At 47.3% G+C, this 15,500-nt stretch overlaps 1 long non-coding RNA gene across 1 annotated transcript in view; it reads right to left on the bottom strand.

The window, feature by feature from the left end:
- The window catches only part of LOC112550002, a 21,389-nt gene extending 6,091 nt beyond the window's left edge, over positions 1-15,298 (bottom strand). Inside the window, exons 1-2 of the long non-coding RNA XR_003093660.1 lie at positions 15,093-15,298; positions 14,039-14,177 (exon numbers count right to left, since the gene is read on the bottom strand). This is a non-coding gene — a long non-coding RNA (uncharacterized LOC112550002). The remainder of the gene's footprint in view (positions 1-14,038; positions 14,178-15,092) is intronic.
- Positions 15,299-15,500: the final 202 nt, after the last annotated feature.

The raw sequence follows: 15,500 nt of genomic DNA, 5'->3' as shown, positions 1-15,500 counted from the left end.
TCGTGTAGGTGGCATCAAGCGGTAAAATGTGCTATGCAGATTTGCCCCAGCTGACCCATTGAATATTAGAAATGTTTCAAACTGAAGACTTGTGATCACAAAAGATTTAGTGCCTTGTACCAGCAGCTAATCCAGCCCTGAGGTTCAAGGTTGGAGCCTAATCAGCAGTGGCCTAGCTTCAGATTCGAATGAGAATTGCTCAGGGAACTGCCATCTTGTCATACTTGTAGCCACACCTGAATTCTAGTTATTACTATTGCAGGTAAAACAAGCTATGTTTTTCATCACCCTGGTAACTCTGTCATACCTTCTCCTTCTACCTCTTTCCTCCAATTTCCACCTCGCTTTATTGTTCTAGACTGGACACATATAGTAAAGAGTGTTAATACATATGTGCAGCGCCTTGCACACCTTGAAGGCTATGTCGCTATACCAAGTAATGGCTCCCACTCAACTTTAAGCCTTCATGTAAACCAGGTCGAGCTTGATCAGCACACTGCTTTCTTGACTCATCTGCAATGCCAGCCCTAATATTTCCAACCATCTGTCCATTCATCTCTTTGCAGAGACCTGGTGGTGAGAGCCATGTGATAAGCTGCAAAGCCATGTGCTGAGTTTAGCATTTCACACATCCGTTTGTTGGCAAGTTTGGGATTACTGCAGCTCTGCGCATGAATCAAATGGCTTCGGTAAGCCGAGCGCAGTTGCAGAGCTTGGAACAGAAGGCATAAAGATTTTTTTCTAAGCCCAGCTATAAAGCGTCCCGCCATCCAGCTGTTCACAGAGAGGCTGTACTTTGCAGGAAGTACCAAAAAGTTAATGCGCTTACAACAATGAGGGATTGCATCTGGGCTGATGCAGAAGAGCTTTGGCTGACAGTGACCAGCTAGTCTGGCACAAATAGTGGAAGTTCGGTGCCTGGTCTCCCACAGTTGCTCCCTTCTCAGTCCACTCTATTACCGTACGAACAGCCAAGCCTTTCCTGAGAAAACCCAATTGGACTAGCACCAGTGAATGCAATGGAATTGCATTGGGTTACACAAGATCCAATGCATTAAATTCAGGCACAAAATTAGGAGCCAGTTTAATGTCAGCAGTTCTCCCTTGACCTTCATTCTTGGAATTTATTTGTCTAAACGCCATAAACCTCATTCTTCTTCTTGTATCCTTTCCATCCTGAGAATTTAAGTTTTAGGGGGTTCTAGACAACTGTCCAGTGCCTAGGACACAGGGATCCCATCACTGTCTTGAAACCTCTGAACAGGTCTGTAAAACAGCTAAGAATAAGATGACCCGCCCAACAAAAGTTGGAGATCAAGGGAATCGGTCTAATTTGCACACATTTGCATATCAAATTCTGCTGCTTTAGGACAGTGCCCAATATTCTAGTTTTCTGTACACAAGACTTGCAAAAAGCCACACACTAGTCCAGTTAGCTTCCTCAGGGGGTGCCCAGTGCCCAAAAGCTCATTTTAAATCTCTCCTAATCATCCAGTTGGTCAAATAAAAGATATCACCCCCAAAATCCTTGCCTCTTGCATATTTCCATGGCTACAACACCTCCCCAGTGTTACTTCTGTTATTTTTATTGTATGTTTTATATTACAGCAGCATCTCCAAGCTCCCAGTTGTGTTGTGCACTGTACAAATATCATACAAAAAATCAGTCCCTTTCCCAATAATCTTGCTAAATAAACATTTAAAATGACTGTTCCCTGCATTACCAGTAGCACCAGTCCATAGGAGGTAACTTTTGTTTGAAATTTATCCTTTTTCTAACAATGACCTATTTTTTATTATAATGTTTATTTCTGCCTTTCATTCTTTTCCCTAAGTTTTGAAAACTAGGGGAAAACTAAAAGAGTGAGAGGGAGGAAAAATACCCCTAGTGGTTTGTTTTTGATGAAGCAAAACATGTTGAGCAAAATGAAAATTTTCCCCAAAGCATTTTAAAAATATTTTGTGTATGTGCGTGTGTGTTGGAAAACTCTCCATTAGTGATGAGACGGCATTAGCAGAACTATTTCTAAGCTGGTTTCAAGCAGGATTCATTCTGACATCATTTGAGAAGCTGTAGCGCAGATGTTAACTATTTCACAACCAACTCTGCATAAAGTATTCTAGACCAGAGAGGCTTACAGTCTTAGGGATGAGCTCTTGTTCTTGGCAACAGATATCGCTGTGTTCATGTAACCATCATGGTCCAAGGAATATGCAAGAAGCAGGGGTTTTATGGTAATAGCTCTTATTGGAGTGACTGTGTGGTTCGGAGAGATGTTAGCCAAGCTTTTGGTGCACAAAACACCCTTGCTCAGAGCAAAGTATGATCAGACAAGACGACTTTCAACACTCTCCTAATCCTGCAAACTCGTTCCTGCTTGTAGACCTGTATTCATGTGAGTTATTCAACTGAATTCAGAGTCCAGAAGCTCAGGTGGGTGTTTGTGGCATCAGGCTGTATGCTTTCATGGTCTGTATTATGACATGGCCCAAGGCCTTTCAGAGTCAATGCAGCAGGCTGTGGATCCTATCCTAAGGGCATGTCTACACCATCAAAGGATCGTGCAGAGGAGCATGGGAGGCCTTTCTATGTGCTCTGCACTTCAAAATGCACAAGGAACAATCCACCGAGCTCTCCCAGGCATGTTTACTGGGACAGCCAGCACTGCTAAGGCCACTGTACTGCATCCTTCGTCAGGTAAGCATATGGGGAACGGGCATGTTGTACTCCACTGGGACGCCCCTCATGGGGCCCAGAGGCAGTGTAGACATGCCCAAAGAGTCCCTCAAACCAACTCCTGAAATGTAGGAAAGGTGATGTGTGACCTGATTGGCATGGGCCCACATCATTTGCTAACGCAGGCTGTTCTCCGGACTAGAGCAGGTCTGGCCTTGGCCAACAATTGTTCGCCTTGGCTCAGCGACCATGTTTGGCATGTCTCCATTTCTGTTTTAGCCAGGAAGATGAAAGCAAAGTCCTTTTGGGTCTGCTCTGCCACTGGCCAGTTGGAACCTGGCAGCGCTAAGGAAATGGCTTGATTCTGAACAATCATTTAAATAGGGGAAAAAAATGCAGGAAACAAGGGGGCAACAGTCCACAGTCTACAGGTTAATAAAGCAGTTGATAAGAAATATCTGGGTTAAAAAGTCAACGACAAAAAAAAAGGTCAGTTAAGGATAAGTGTTTGGATGCAATTATCGAAGAATAAAATGTCATCCCAGAGGCCTGCCTTACTCTATTCCACAAAAGTGATTACTTCCCTCAAATTGGCTTCTGTTCTTTCAGCAACACATCTGTAATAACAGGACGGATCTCCCCACAGGCCCACTTTACTCCCCTCTTTCCTGTTTCTTTTTCCTCTTACATCAATAAAGCAATCACAGCTAGTCATGCACCACAGCGGTCTGCCGATCCTCTACGGCAAGCATGTCGATCTGCACTGGTGAGGCAAAGGTAGATCTTTTTGGGGGAGCTGGTCCTTCACCTGGTGCCATCCTGCCTTGCCTTCTGCTTGATCCTCCGCTAGACTTTTGGCCCTCGCTGACGTGGCTAGATTGGAGCCAGTGAACTGAAAGCTAAAAAGCCCCGCTCCATTCCCAGTGCCTTGAACTGTCCAGTTGTCCAAGGAAGGCGCTCGTGCACCACTTTCATGTCATCTGCAGTACTCGTGAATCCCCTGAAGCCAGTGGCAATGAGAGCTGTGCCACGGGGCAAGATGCATCGACCAGCCAGAGACACCGTAGCTCACATGAGTGGTGCCCAACCCGTGTGTGGCACATTGACCCCCCTGCGTGCGAACGGTTTATGGATCAGCCACCCTTTCTTCTGATTGAATTGCTTGATGCCCTTAACACAGTTTTCTTCTGGTCTCTTCGAAAGGGGGATGACTTCCAAGTGTTTGGATCATGCGGCGGTTCTGACAAACTTTCTAAACCAGTGGTGTCAACCCCATCCTGCCCGGTGGGCCAGATCCAGGCTTCAGGGCTCCTCACTGACTGGGTCTGAATGAGGTGGTGCTGGGGCAAGAGGAGGCAACAGCCACAGAGGTTACCACAGCTCTCATTCACCGCCACTGCCGGCACAGGGCACCGGTGGGGCTCTGTACCGCAGTGTAGCCTGGCCCCTCTACAAGCCCTGTAGGCCATGCTTGGCACCCTTGCTCTAAAGCAAAGCAAGAAATGATGGTTGGGAATAACAGGTGGGACGATACGAAGTGTAAACCACCAATTATATATGGCGACGATACATAAGAATAATATGGAACTGCCCTGCGTCCGTGAGCAGCACGAGGTGCAGTGAGAAAAGCCAGCTTTCCTATTTCAGGTTTGCTGGTCCTCGGGCCAGAAAAGAATTGAGTCAGGAAAACAAACAGGATATTACTCTTGATGGTTTCCAATTGTATTTATTCTTTCCCTGATGTCAGTTTTGTCACGCAGGGGAAAAGAAAGGAACTGATGTTCATCAAAGTGTCTTTTCTGGCAGGGACTGTACAGACTCGTCCTCTGCCAAACTCCTAATTATTTTTCAGGACACTCGATGGTGTTTATTTGGGACTTGGGAGGGGGCGGGGGGGCACCCTGCAGTGAATCATCAAGGAAAAAAAACAAACCAAAGCAGAATGTATCACAGGCAGGTCACGGAGAAGAATGTGGGCCATCAGCAAACGAACATTGTGTCTCCAGTGTCGGCTGAAAAGAATGAACGAGGAACAAAACTAAAGAACTTAAAACATAATAATAATCTCAGTGACAGTTCAGTATACAGGCTGGTGCTAAACTGGACAGAAAAGAGTTGAAGCCTTTTGAGAGCCACCCACGAGAGACACCAGAATGATCCGCCATTCCCAGTGGAGTCTGTAGATGTTCACAATGGTCCTGTGTGGTCTGCTGATGTCCTGGGACTTGCCCCGCATGCACACACACACTGTGGGGACGTTGCCTCTTGGCTTCACTGGGCTTCCTAGACTTGGTTCCCTACTGGTGGAACTGGAAGGCTGCGCTGGGCTACTCGGGAACGGTGCCGTCTTTGTGGGGCTCAGGTTTATTGCTTGGGTCTTTGAACTCGGATGAATGTTCTTCCAGACCTAGCTCCCCCTTGCAATGGATCCTGCAGAGCTTCCCTTCCTCCTGGCTTTCGTGTTTTTATCAGCCATGGGATCATTAACACCGTGGCTGCTTCCTTATTCATCACTAAACTGCGAAGATTGCTCCTCACCAAGACAGCCTGCTGATGTGCCACCGGTGTCGTCGGGGTGCAGAATCAAGGAGGGGTTGCTGCATCTGTCCCATTCCCTTCACAGGTGGAGGGTAGAGACTTAGCAGTCATTAGGAAGGAAAAGTCTTGGCTTGTGAGCCAGACAATCTCTAATTAGACAGAGTCTTACTAGTTTCTCATTTTTTTCCATACAGATGGTAACCAAGACCACTTGGAGTGAAATCAGGTTATAGACTGAAATGATGAGGAATGGTAGGAAAAGGGAAATGAAGAATTGTAAACCAGAGAGAGATGATATTTGAGATGAGACTCAAAAAGAGATGGCCTTAGGAGGATGCAGAGACCAGTAGTGTGTTCCAGATGGGGGCAATGGCAGAGAAGAAAATGTTTGAAATCTCCCTTTGCCTTTCATCACGACAAGCAGGAATCTGACTGGTTTTTCAGACTGCCAAGTAATCTGTGCTGCCTTCCCCTGGGTGTAACTGTGCTCTGTCCTCAGAAGGATGGGGCTTGGGGGCTGTCGACGGGGGGGAAACACAACCAGCTGCTCAACAGTCACAGATGTAACTACTTCTTCTCAAAGAGGATCTTCCTTTACGGTAGCGGTAGTAGAGCTTATATGATCTCTCTGCTAATCACTGCAGAGCAACAGGATTACATTCCTTGGACGGATCTGAGTTTCCCATCAGAAGAGGGCAGTGGTGCAGAGATGCACATTAAACTGTTTTGAAAAGAGATAAAGTCTAACATTTGTTACTCAGCTTCTGGGCACTTTTGGCACCGACCCGTGTGTTGGTCTCTTGTCAGACTATGCTAAGAACTGCAAAGGTTACAAAAGCTTGTGGGCTAGTTAATGAATAACTCCGATGTTTATCCTCTGCACCTTCAACTATGTATTCCTGCCTTGCAAAACTTGGCTGTTTTCATTATCTTCTTTTAATAAGTAACTAATTTTGGATGAGAATAAATACACCTGTTCTCTTAGTGCATATGGGACGTGCATTGGCTTTCACTGGTCATGTTGGAGAGAAGCAGCTTTCAGCTTGGCTTCTGCAAGCTCACATAGCCCAGTTCTCTTGTGCAGTTGTACTGGTATTTCCAGATAAAGAAATGAAATGTAATTGTAGGGCTAGAAAGGGCCAGTAGATAGGGCCCTCATGGCAATACCTTTCAGCAATATTTCCTAGCTCACTTCTATAAAAAGACAGGCATCTCCATGTCCTTGTACCCAGTTGTTTCCACTTGTGCAGTGTGGGTGTACTGTGTGACCGACTCGCTTTCCTGAGATTTTAACTATCTGCATGTCCTAGGTGCTTCAAGAGGACTAGGAGGATGGGATCATCCTCCCTCTGAAAACCAAGTCCTGCATTATTTCCTCACACCTGCTTTGCCTGGCCAGCATCTGATGAATTAGGTTTTTGCCTAGGAAGGTTTGCACCTCTCTGAACAAGTTAGCCTTGAAGGTGCATGGTGCCCTACCTTCTTTCTGATTTAAGACTAATACAGTTTGCCACTTGTTTGCATGGTTGTAAATGATGCATGAGGATCCAGAATCACGTGAATGCGCTCATTGTGCTGTGCTGCTCTCATGACGCTAGACAGGTCTTGCGGCTGCCCTATGTCACAGGAACAATGCAACACAGCTGGCATGTACTGGTGAATCTGGCATAAAATGATAGACCTTGACGAATCAGGGATTATTAGCTCTGTTAGTCCCTTCACGTGCCTTTTGTCCTTCTGTCATTTATGTGTCCTTTCCAGCTTTTTAGGTCATATCAGGGCTTTATAGAACAATATTACCTCCCTAGCTTTTTTGCTGATCTCTGAAGTATAGTCAAGGAAACCATTAGTTTTACTCAACCATGATGCTGTCATGAATGTCTCTGTCACCTCTTGGTCTGTCTGGACTTCCATACTTTCCAGGGAAGCATAAATGCTCTGTTGAGTGCTCTCTAGCTATGTCATCCCATGTCACTTCCTAGCACCATAGAAAACAACAGCTAAATAAAATAAATCAGCCTTAGATAGGTGCACAAATGAATGGCTTGCTACAATTGGCCTCTTTAGGCCACCTCATGCATTTAGATTGGTCCTTCTTGTGCTGCTACTCCAGCATGAGCAGCAAATAGCATTATAAAGGATTTCGCAACTCCCTGGAGATCAGCACTCATCATTTTCATTTACCTCAGTCTCAGCTGTGCTTGCTGCAGTGGGGAGCAGATCTCTGGCTGGAGCCGATAGAGAAGGGGTGGGCAATTATTTCAGCTGGAGGGCCACTTAACGACTTTTAGTGAGCTGTCGAGGGCCGCAAGGGTAGCCCCGCCCCATGACAGGTGTCCCACCCCCGATCGCCATCTGGGGACTGAATGTCCAGCCCCCTAACTCTGACTTTTGCCATCGTAAGTCCCTCTCCTTACCCCTGGAAATACTCCTTTTGGGAGGGGGGTTGCCACCTTGGAACCAGAAAAAAACAAATCATATACAAAAATCAAACATCTACTATAACATATTTATGGGTGCCTCGTGCCAGGTTTCAGAAGGGCAGCCGTGGGATGGTAATAACTTTTTTGGAGGTCCCCCTGGCATGATGAATCTGGCCCATAGACTGTATTTTTCCCACCCCTATTATAGAGTAATTCAGATAAGCATATAAGTCTATAGGTGCCATTCTGCCCTAACTTCTGCCTGACTTGAGAGTAACACAGCTAACTGCTCCTCTCTTGTCTGTGCTATGTGTCCTATTTCCTGAGAAAGCTCCCTCATTTCCTCATTATCCTTTTTTAGTGAAAGAGGAGTAAAAATAATCATTGAGGAATGGTCCATCCCCAAACTTGTACTCTTTCACTGGGTCTTAATGTCTCCTCTACTTTACCCTGGCTTTCTTCACTGTACACCTTGAGGTTCCTCTACATGGCCCAAGATTATCACTGGGAACAAGCCCCATTCACTTGCTTCTGCTCCTCATGTGCCGACGGAGTCGCTTTTTGGTGAGTGCCAGAGTCGGTCTTGAGAGGTCAGTCTGGGGGGTGCTCCTGGGAGAGATGCTGCGTACACACATCCATGCTGTGGCAGTGACCACACAACATCTGTGCAACCTAATGGCACCTGCTGAGTTTGAGCTGATGGACAAGGCCTGTTTATTGGTGACAGGATGGGGACAGCCACAGAAATGGTAATGGATATGCCGGTATTTGCTCAACTGCTTCTCCCTGCTCCCACTCAGCGCTGATCTTTGCCATGAATAGGAACATCCTGCTATGTTAAGGGAGCTTTGGACCAGGGCTTTACTCTAGGAAAATAGGTCAGGGCCCATGGCCTCCACTCCCAGTTTTGCTAGTTACTCTCATGTGACTTTGGGCAAGCCAAGGACTTTGCTTGCAGGCCAGGGGTAATTCAGGGGTAGTTTTGCCTGTCTTTAAGTTTATTATGAGGTCTTATCAGTTAATGAGTGTAAAGTGCTTTAAAGATGTCTTGTATGCATACCAGCCCAGCCGCTGGCTTCTTTATTTTTCATTCCATCCAGGAAGAGCACACACCAACTGCTGAAACTTCCTTAGCCTGACAAAGGGTTTTTGAACCCAAAAGCTTGCTTAATAATTATTTTCCAACTATTTGGGTTGATATAAAAGATATCAGATTCACCCAAGGAACCTCGTCTGCCTTTGAAGATGGCTGGCATGCAAGAATCACAAAGGAATCATTATCCTATACTTTTCTTTCTTTTGGTCCATTATCATCAATTTATCATCCTGTTTAGACTGTATTACTTTTAGCCCCGCCAAAGCTATAAGTCGCTGTAGGATCAACAAGTTAAACTGACTTTTTGTTTTGAAGACTACGCATGCAAACTCACTGTCTTGGCATTGTCCCTTCCTCTTGGCATTGTCCCTTCCTCACATCTGCACAGCCCCACCAATAGGACAGATGTGCAGACAGAAGTGAGCATCCTTAAAAGGCAGTTACATAAATATAAGCCAGGCAGCCAGTGTTCTGCAGCATCTTTATTACCAGGATGATGTGCGATGCAGAAAGCACACAGCTTGAATCCCAGAACTCAGGCTGAGTTTATGGAGCTACGACTTAAGAGGGGGGAACTTCTTTTCACTGTAGACTGAGCAAACTTAACCAGAAACTATCCATCAAGAGACAACAAATGTGGAACCCCACTGTGCAAATTTTACAGCTGCTTTGCAGAGGAGATGCACTCCTGGAGTTGCAATGATGTTATAAGCCTTTTTTCCCCCTTCTTAGCATTGATTTTTCAGGTTCTCCCTGCTACCACTTCCCTTCCCAGCGAGCAGGCTAGCCTCTTATACTCCAATGAAAACCTTCTCTCACAAAACCAACTTGGTTTCACACTGCTCTTTGGTAAGCTGCTTTTAAGGCACCAGCTTTTTAATCTGAAGAGGGAAGAATATTTGTATCTATTATCAATTTTTTTATTAATTCTGTAGTTTAATATGCAATAGGCCCTGTAATCTGTATTGTCTGAAAGGCAAAGGTAAAGGGCAGATAAAAGGAAGGCATCTTTCAAAAGCAACAAACCAGCAGTTTTCCATTTGTCATATACTGTAGGTAGAGCAAGAATTTGCTGGTTGAGCATGGATAATTAAGGAGTAAATGAAGTACAGTGATCACAGGCATAAGCAGAAATTAGGTTCTACAAAGTATGTAGAGAGCTGGATAATTTTAGCTATAGTTGTTATAGTTTTAAAATAATTAAGTTTCACTGTTCAGAGCTCTGGCTTCTTTTAAAATGTCTTACTCCAGCCCCTGAGTTTTGAGGCACCCAAAGTTACCAGTCATTATGGAAAATCTGGGCAATAGAAAATATCTTGGAGTGAGAAATGAAATTGTCCTTGCGCAGAATGTTTTCCTCATCGTTTTCCATAAGGCGTCAACAAATCTTTAAATAAGTCTCCTGCAGGAACAAAGAGCTGGCAGCATAATGCTTTATTCTGTGCTGAGACATTGTCTCTGCTCTGACGGATCTGGTACCTTGCCCTCATAAACAGAACACCCTGCAGCCAGGAAAATAAAATACTGGGGAGTTGCTCCAAAATGTTAAACATTGTACAGCATGCTACCCCCTTCCTCAAATATTTGCCAACAGATGGGAATTTATTGCCCTGAGAGACCAATGAAGTGTAGGCATGTTTATCTGAAAGCCAGTATTTGATATGCATTTGACAACACAGTTAGCTTCATTAGGGAGCCAAAAAACATTCAACAAGCTTACATCTTCTAATTAAATATCCAAATGGTGCTACGTCAAACCGAAGCATTCTGACTTTGATTGGCAATGACCTTCTTATTCAGATACACCCAAAAACGTGCCTCAGACCAGCTCCATTGTCTCACCATTTTGCCATCATCTCCCTGATAACAAATGACTTCACTGATTTCATACCAACGTGAGTCCACACCAAATGGATTGTGGCGAACACAGAACATAAGCACAGCCCCACATCCTCAGAGGGCACAGCTACACATGCATGTAAGCACGACTAAGTTTCATGCGCATTAAGCTAATGCAAATTAAATGATTTTTGGCAGGTATCTACACGTGCAGGGACTTGACACTAAAGTTAGTCCCAAGTCCCTGCAGCTCTGCCATGTGCCCCTGTGGCCACTGGCAGGAGCTCCAGCCTCCGGTCACATGGTTGCCAGCACTTGACAGTCATGTTGCAGCCAGAGCCAGCTGCCACCGCCTGGCAGTCATCTGCAAAACTCTGATCCCTGGCCAGCCACTTGCCTGCCCAGAAGCCGTGTGCCCAGTGCATGTGGCAGCTCCCTCCTTGCCCAACCTGCCTCCCCATGCCAGGGCTGCTCCAGCCCCTAACCCTGCCCCTGCTCCTGCCAGTGACGACCAGCACCCCGTGCACCTGCTGGCCATGGTGCTGGCCCTACTGGGCCCAGCAGGCCCCAGGACAACTGTGCAGCCACCAGTGGGGGCCAGGGAACTGCCTGTGAGAGGCCCTGCCCAACCCCTACCTCTTGCTTCCCTACTCCAGCCCGCCTGCACTGCTGCCCACCCCTCACCCCCTGCCCACCCCCAGCACCACTCTCAGGACATGCACATGGGTGAAACAAAAAACTTTATTATTCAAAACACCCACCCCCATCCCTCCCCTCTCCCCCTTCAACAAACAGAACCACCTCCCCCTCAACCAACAGGGCCCCTCCATCACCCTCCCCACCCACCAACAATAAAAACCGGCTTACAGGTGGGAAACTATATAAAAGGAGGAAACTATTTACAATATTTTGGGTCTTCAAGCCCAGAGTGGGGGGCTGTGAGTGGGGGGCTAGGGGGCATGCCCCCAGGATAGGTGCCCTCAGCCCCTGGATATTCCCTGAGGCTGGGCTCAGGCCAGCCCCCTAGTGGCAGGGCAGACCTGGCACTAAAGTTAGTGCCAGGTTGCGTCTACAAGTGCATTAATGCACATTAACTAATAACACCTAAATTTGATACCTACATCTGCAGATATCAAATTTAGGTGTGATACACCTAAGTTAATGTGGATTAAGGACTTGCACATGTAGACGTACGCCCGTAATGCACATTAACTTAGGCTAAGGCGCATTAATGTGACTTGTGTAGATGCACCCAAAACGATGGAAAGCACTTAGAGTGCTCCCTAGCCAAAAATCAAGGGCAAATCAAGGGGAAGTTTGTAGGAGCTTGTGAAATTACACAGCACTTCTTTTAGTCTGCATTTAATGGGCAGATCATATGAACTTTCCCATAATTTCCTATGAAAATATTGACAAACAGAGGCCTCTGAGGAGAACAGTTAATGAGCATTGCTCACCATAGAATATGGGCCAACAAACTGGTGTTACTATTACGTCTTAGTCATCCACCTCTGTTGCGTGACAGCAGAAGCCAAGCAGACTAGTAATATTCAGTAAACTTCCAAATGTAACTCACTTGTGCCTCTCCTGGCTCAGTTTGCATGTGATATTACAGCCCTCAGTTCCAGTCCTCAGCTCAAGCTGTAGCTGCTCATGCTCCAATTCCAGCCACCCCTGTTCCTATCTCCAAGATGGTGGCCTTAACACCAGCAGTGAAAAACATGCATGGGTCAATGATGACAAGCAGCGTAGATTCATAGACATTAGGGCTGGAAGGGACCTCGGAAGATCTTCGAGTCCAGCCCCCTGCCCCAGGGGAAGTCATAGGATCCCAGCAAGATAAACATCCAAATGTCTCTTGAAGGTGTTTAAACTACGTGCTTGAACCACCTTCGGCGGTAGTCTATTCAAGCCGCCAAGGTTTGGGATAGTAAAGAAGTTCTTCCTTATGTCCAGCCTGAAACGGTCTTGCAGGAGTTTACGACCATTCGATCTTGTCATCCCTTGGGGCGCTCTGATGAACAAACGTTCCCCCAGATCCTGGTGAGCACCCTTGATAAACTTATAGGTGGCCACCAGATCGCCCCTGAGCCTGTGCTTTTCCAGGCTGAAGAGCCCTATAGCTCTCAGCCTGTCATTGTAAGGTCTGTTTTCCTGACCTCTGATCATGTGCGTGGCTCTTCTCTGGACTCTGTCAAGCTTCTCCACATCCTTTTTGAATTGTGGAGCCCAAAACTGGACGCAGTACTCCAGCTGCGGCCTCACCAAGGCCGAGTACAACAGGAAAATGATGTCCCAGGATTTGCTTGAGGAGCATCTATGCATGCAAGCCAGCGCTTTGCTTGCTTTACTAGCCGCAGCATCACACTGAAGGCTCATGTTCATCTTGTGGTCAATCATGCCCCCCAAGTCCCTTTCATCCATAGTTCAAGCCAGCGTAGCACTGCTTAGCCTATAAGCATGCTGCAGGTTCTTCCTCCCAAGGCGGAGAACCTTGCGTTTTTCGGTGTTAAACACCAGCAGGTTCTCATCCGCCCATTTGCTGAGCCTGTCCAGGTCAGCCTGGATCGCCCTCCTGTCCTCAGGTGTGGATGCTTTACCCCAAAGTTTGGTGTCGTCATTGAACTTGGCCAGTCCGCTCCTGACACCATATGATCTTTAAGTGCAAAGCTGTAGAAAAAAAAATAATCCTTGGGTGCATGAATGGGGGAGCAGGAACAGGGAAATTACTTCACCTGTGCACCTGGCACTGGTAAGCCCAATGCTGTGTCCATTTGTAGTGTCTGCATTTTAAAAGGGTTTTCGAAAAATTGGAGAGAGTGCAAGCAAATCATTCAGATGCTGGAAGAACTGCCTTCCAGTAAGGGGCTTAAAGAGCTCCATTTGTTTAGTTTGTCAGAAAGAAGTTTGAGAAGTGACTTGATTACAGCCTGCAAATACCTTAACGGGTATTAAAGGGTTCTTTAATCTAGCAAAGAACAAATGGCTGGAGGCTGAAGCCAGATGAATTCAAACTGAAAATAAGGCACGCCTTCCCAGCAGGGAGGGTGATTAACTGCTGGAACAAACTTTCATACAAAAGATAATCAGAGGGGTTTAGTGGAATCAGCTAATTCTACAGAAGACTTCTGAAGCTAGGCACGTTTCTCCTTTCTGTTACACTGGTGTAAATCCTGGGGGACTCCACTGGAGACGGTGGAACGAGCCTGATGCAAAAGCAGCGTGAGAGGAAAGTCCAGCTTCAGAGCTGCAAGGATCTAAGAGAGAAATCTCTTTGACAGTGGCGCATGACCTGTGATATCACCCTCCACGAGGGGCCGTGAATACCACGAGGCATACTCATTAACTAAGTGAATGCACCTAGCCGTGCTGTCCGTACTTAGGCGAGCTCATGTTTGCCTCTTTTTCAAGTAACTGATCTCACTCCTGTACAAGTCAAGCAAACATCCTGAAACAGGTACTCACACGTTGGCTGGAGCAGCTACGGGCTGATGTGATCAAATCAGCAAAGCTTGCTGCTGTCTCAAGGCTGTGGCTGTCCTTCCCAGATTGTAATGGCAGAGCTGGGGAGGGTCACTGTGGGCAGCAGAGGGGCTGAATGACCCTGGGGATATAGAGCACCATTATCGGAGGCAGCACACGGCTCCGGTGGTTGGAGCAGGTAAGAGAGGGCACATCTAGACCACCCCAGCATAGCGCTAGGGAGCTGCGAGCTGAGATGGGCTACACTTGCTGGGTCCGTACAGCTGCCCCAATGGGAAGTAGGTCTGCCAGCTTAGTGCAGGGCTGGGTGTGTTAGTGAGTGTGTGGTGCCGCAAAAGGCCAGCTGCACAGTGCCTCCTTTGGGTGGTTTTGCACACCCCTTCTCAGTGCAAAATGCCCTCACTCCCTACTGGTGCGCCCTACTGGTGTTACAGAGTCATTGAGGGTCAGTGAACCTGGATGGGGGGTGTCTGCATTGCTCCCACTGCGCTCCCAGGAGTGCTGCTCTCCAGCCTGCTCTGCCCACTGCTCCCACTTCTGTTCCACGTGCCAAACCTGGAAATGGGGCTGTAAAAAGGTTCTGAGAGCACCCCCGGCTGCTGCTCTCCAGGTGCCTGCCTGCAGAGCCCTTGAGGGTGGCGGCAGGGAGTCCCGTCCTGCCAGGGTTGCCCCCCCATTGCCAGAGGGCACCTGTGGAGCAGGAGCAGGAGCAGGAGCGGGCAGACTCCCTGCAGAAGCAGCACAGATCAGCTTTTGTCCTTCATCTGCCCTCCATCCTTCAGCAAGTCCCTTAGATGCAATGTGCCTCAGTTTCCCCACCTACAGTTCCAGATTAACATCCTCATGTGAAGTGTGCTGAGATCCTCTGAGGTGAGGCACATTCAGCCCTTGCACCCAGCGCGCACAGGTCAGGGAAGGTGGTTTTCTCTGCTTTGGGCAGTTTTTTTCTGCATCTCCAGACCCCTGCCCCCTCTCTCCACTTGCACGATAATGAGAGATATTCCTTTCCAAGCGGGGTGGAAGGTAAATAACCTACCAGCGAGCTTACATGGAAACAAGCTGAGCTTGTATTTAGTCAGCATATAGTCGGACGAGGAAACCTTTCACAAAAATGCAAACCACGGGGCTTGGAAACACCAAGGAGGAGCAGCATGTCCACCCTAAAACTCAGGCAGGGACAGCTCCCGTGGTGTGTTCAGAGTTCGTGGGAAACAGGAAAAGACCGGTGTTGCTCGGGTGCAGAGTGACTCAGGTGCCGGCTGCATTGCACTGGGATCACATGAAAGGTGAGTGTTGCTGGCAGGGGCACACCCACTCGGCTGAGACGTGACAGACGTGTTTGCAGGGAGATTGCTTGAATTTTGCAGCGCATCACTGAGTCACAGCAGGGACCTTCGAGCACTTCGGGTCCCATCTTCCTTCCCTGCTGCTGAGCCTATAACCC

The sequence above is a fragment of the Alligator sinensis genome, unplaced genomic scaffold, assembly GCF_000455745.1.
Source record: "Alligator sinensis unplaced genomic scaffold, ASM45574v1 scaffold651_1, whole genome shotgun sequence".
In the NCBI taxonomy this organism is placed as follows: domain Eukaryota; kingdom Metazoa; phylum Chordata; order Crocodylia; family Alligatoridae; genus Alligator; species Alligator sinensis.
This window is presented reverse-complemented; position numbering and strand designations above follow the sequence as displayed.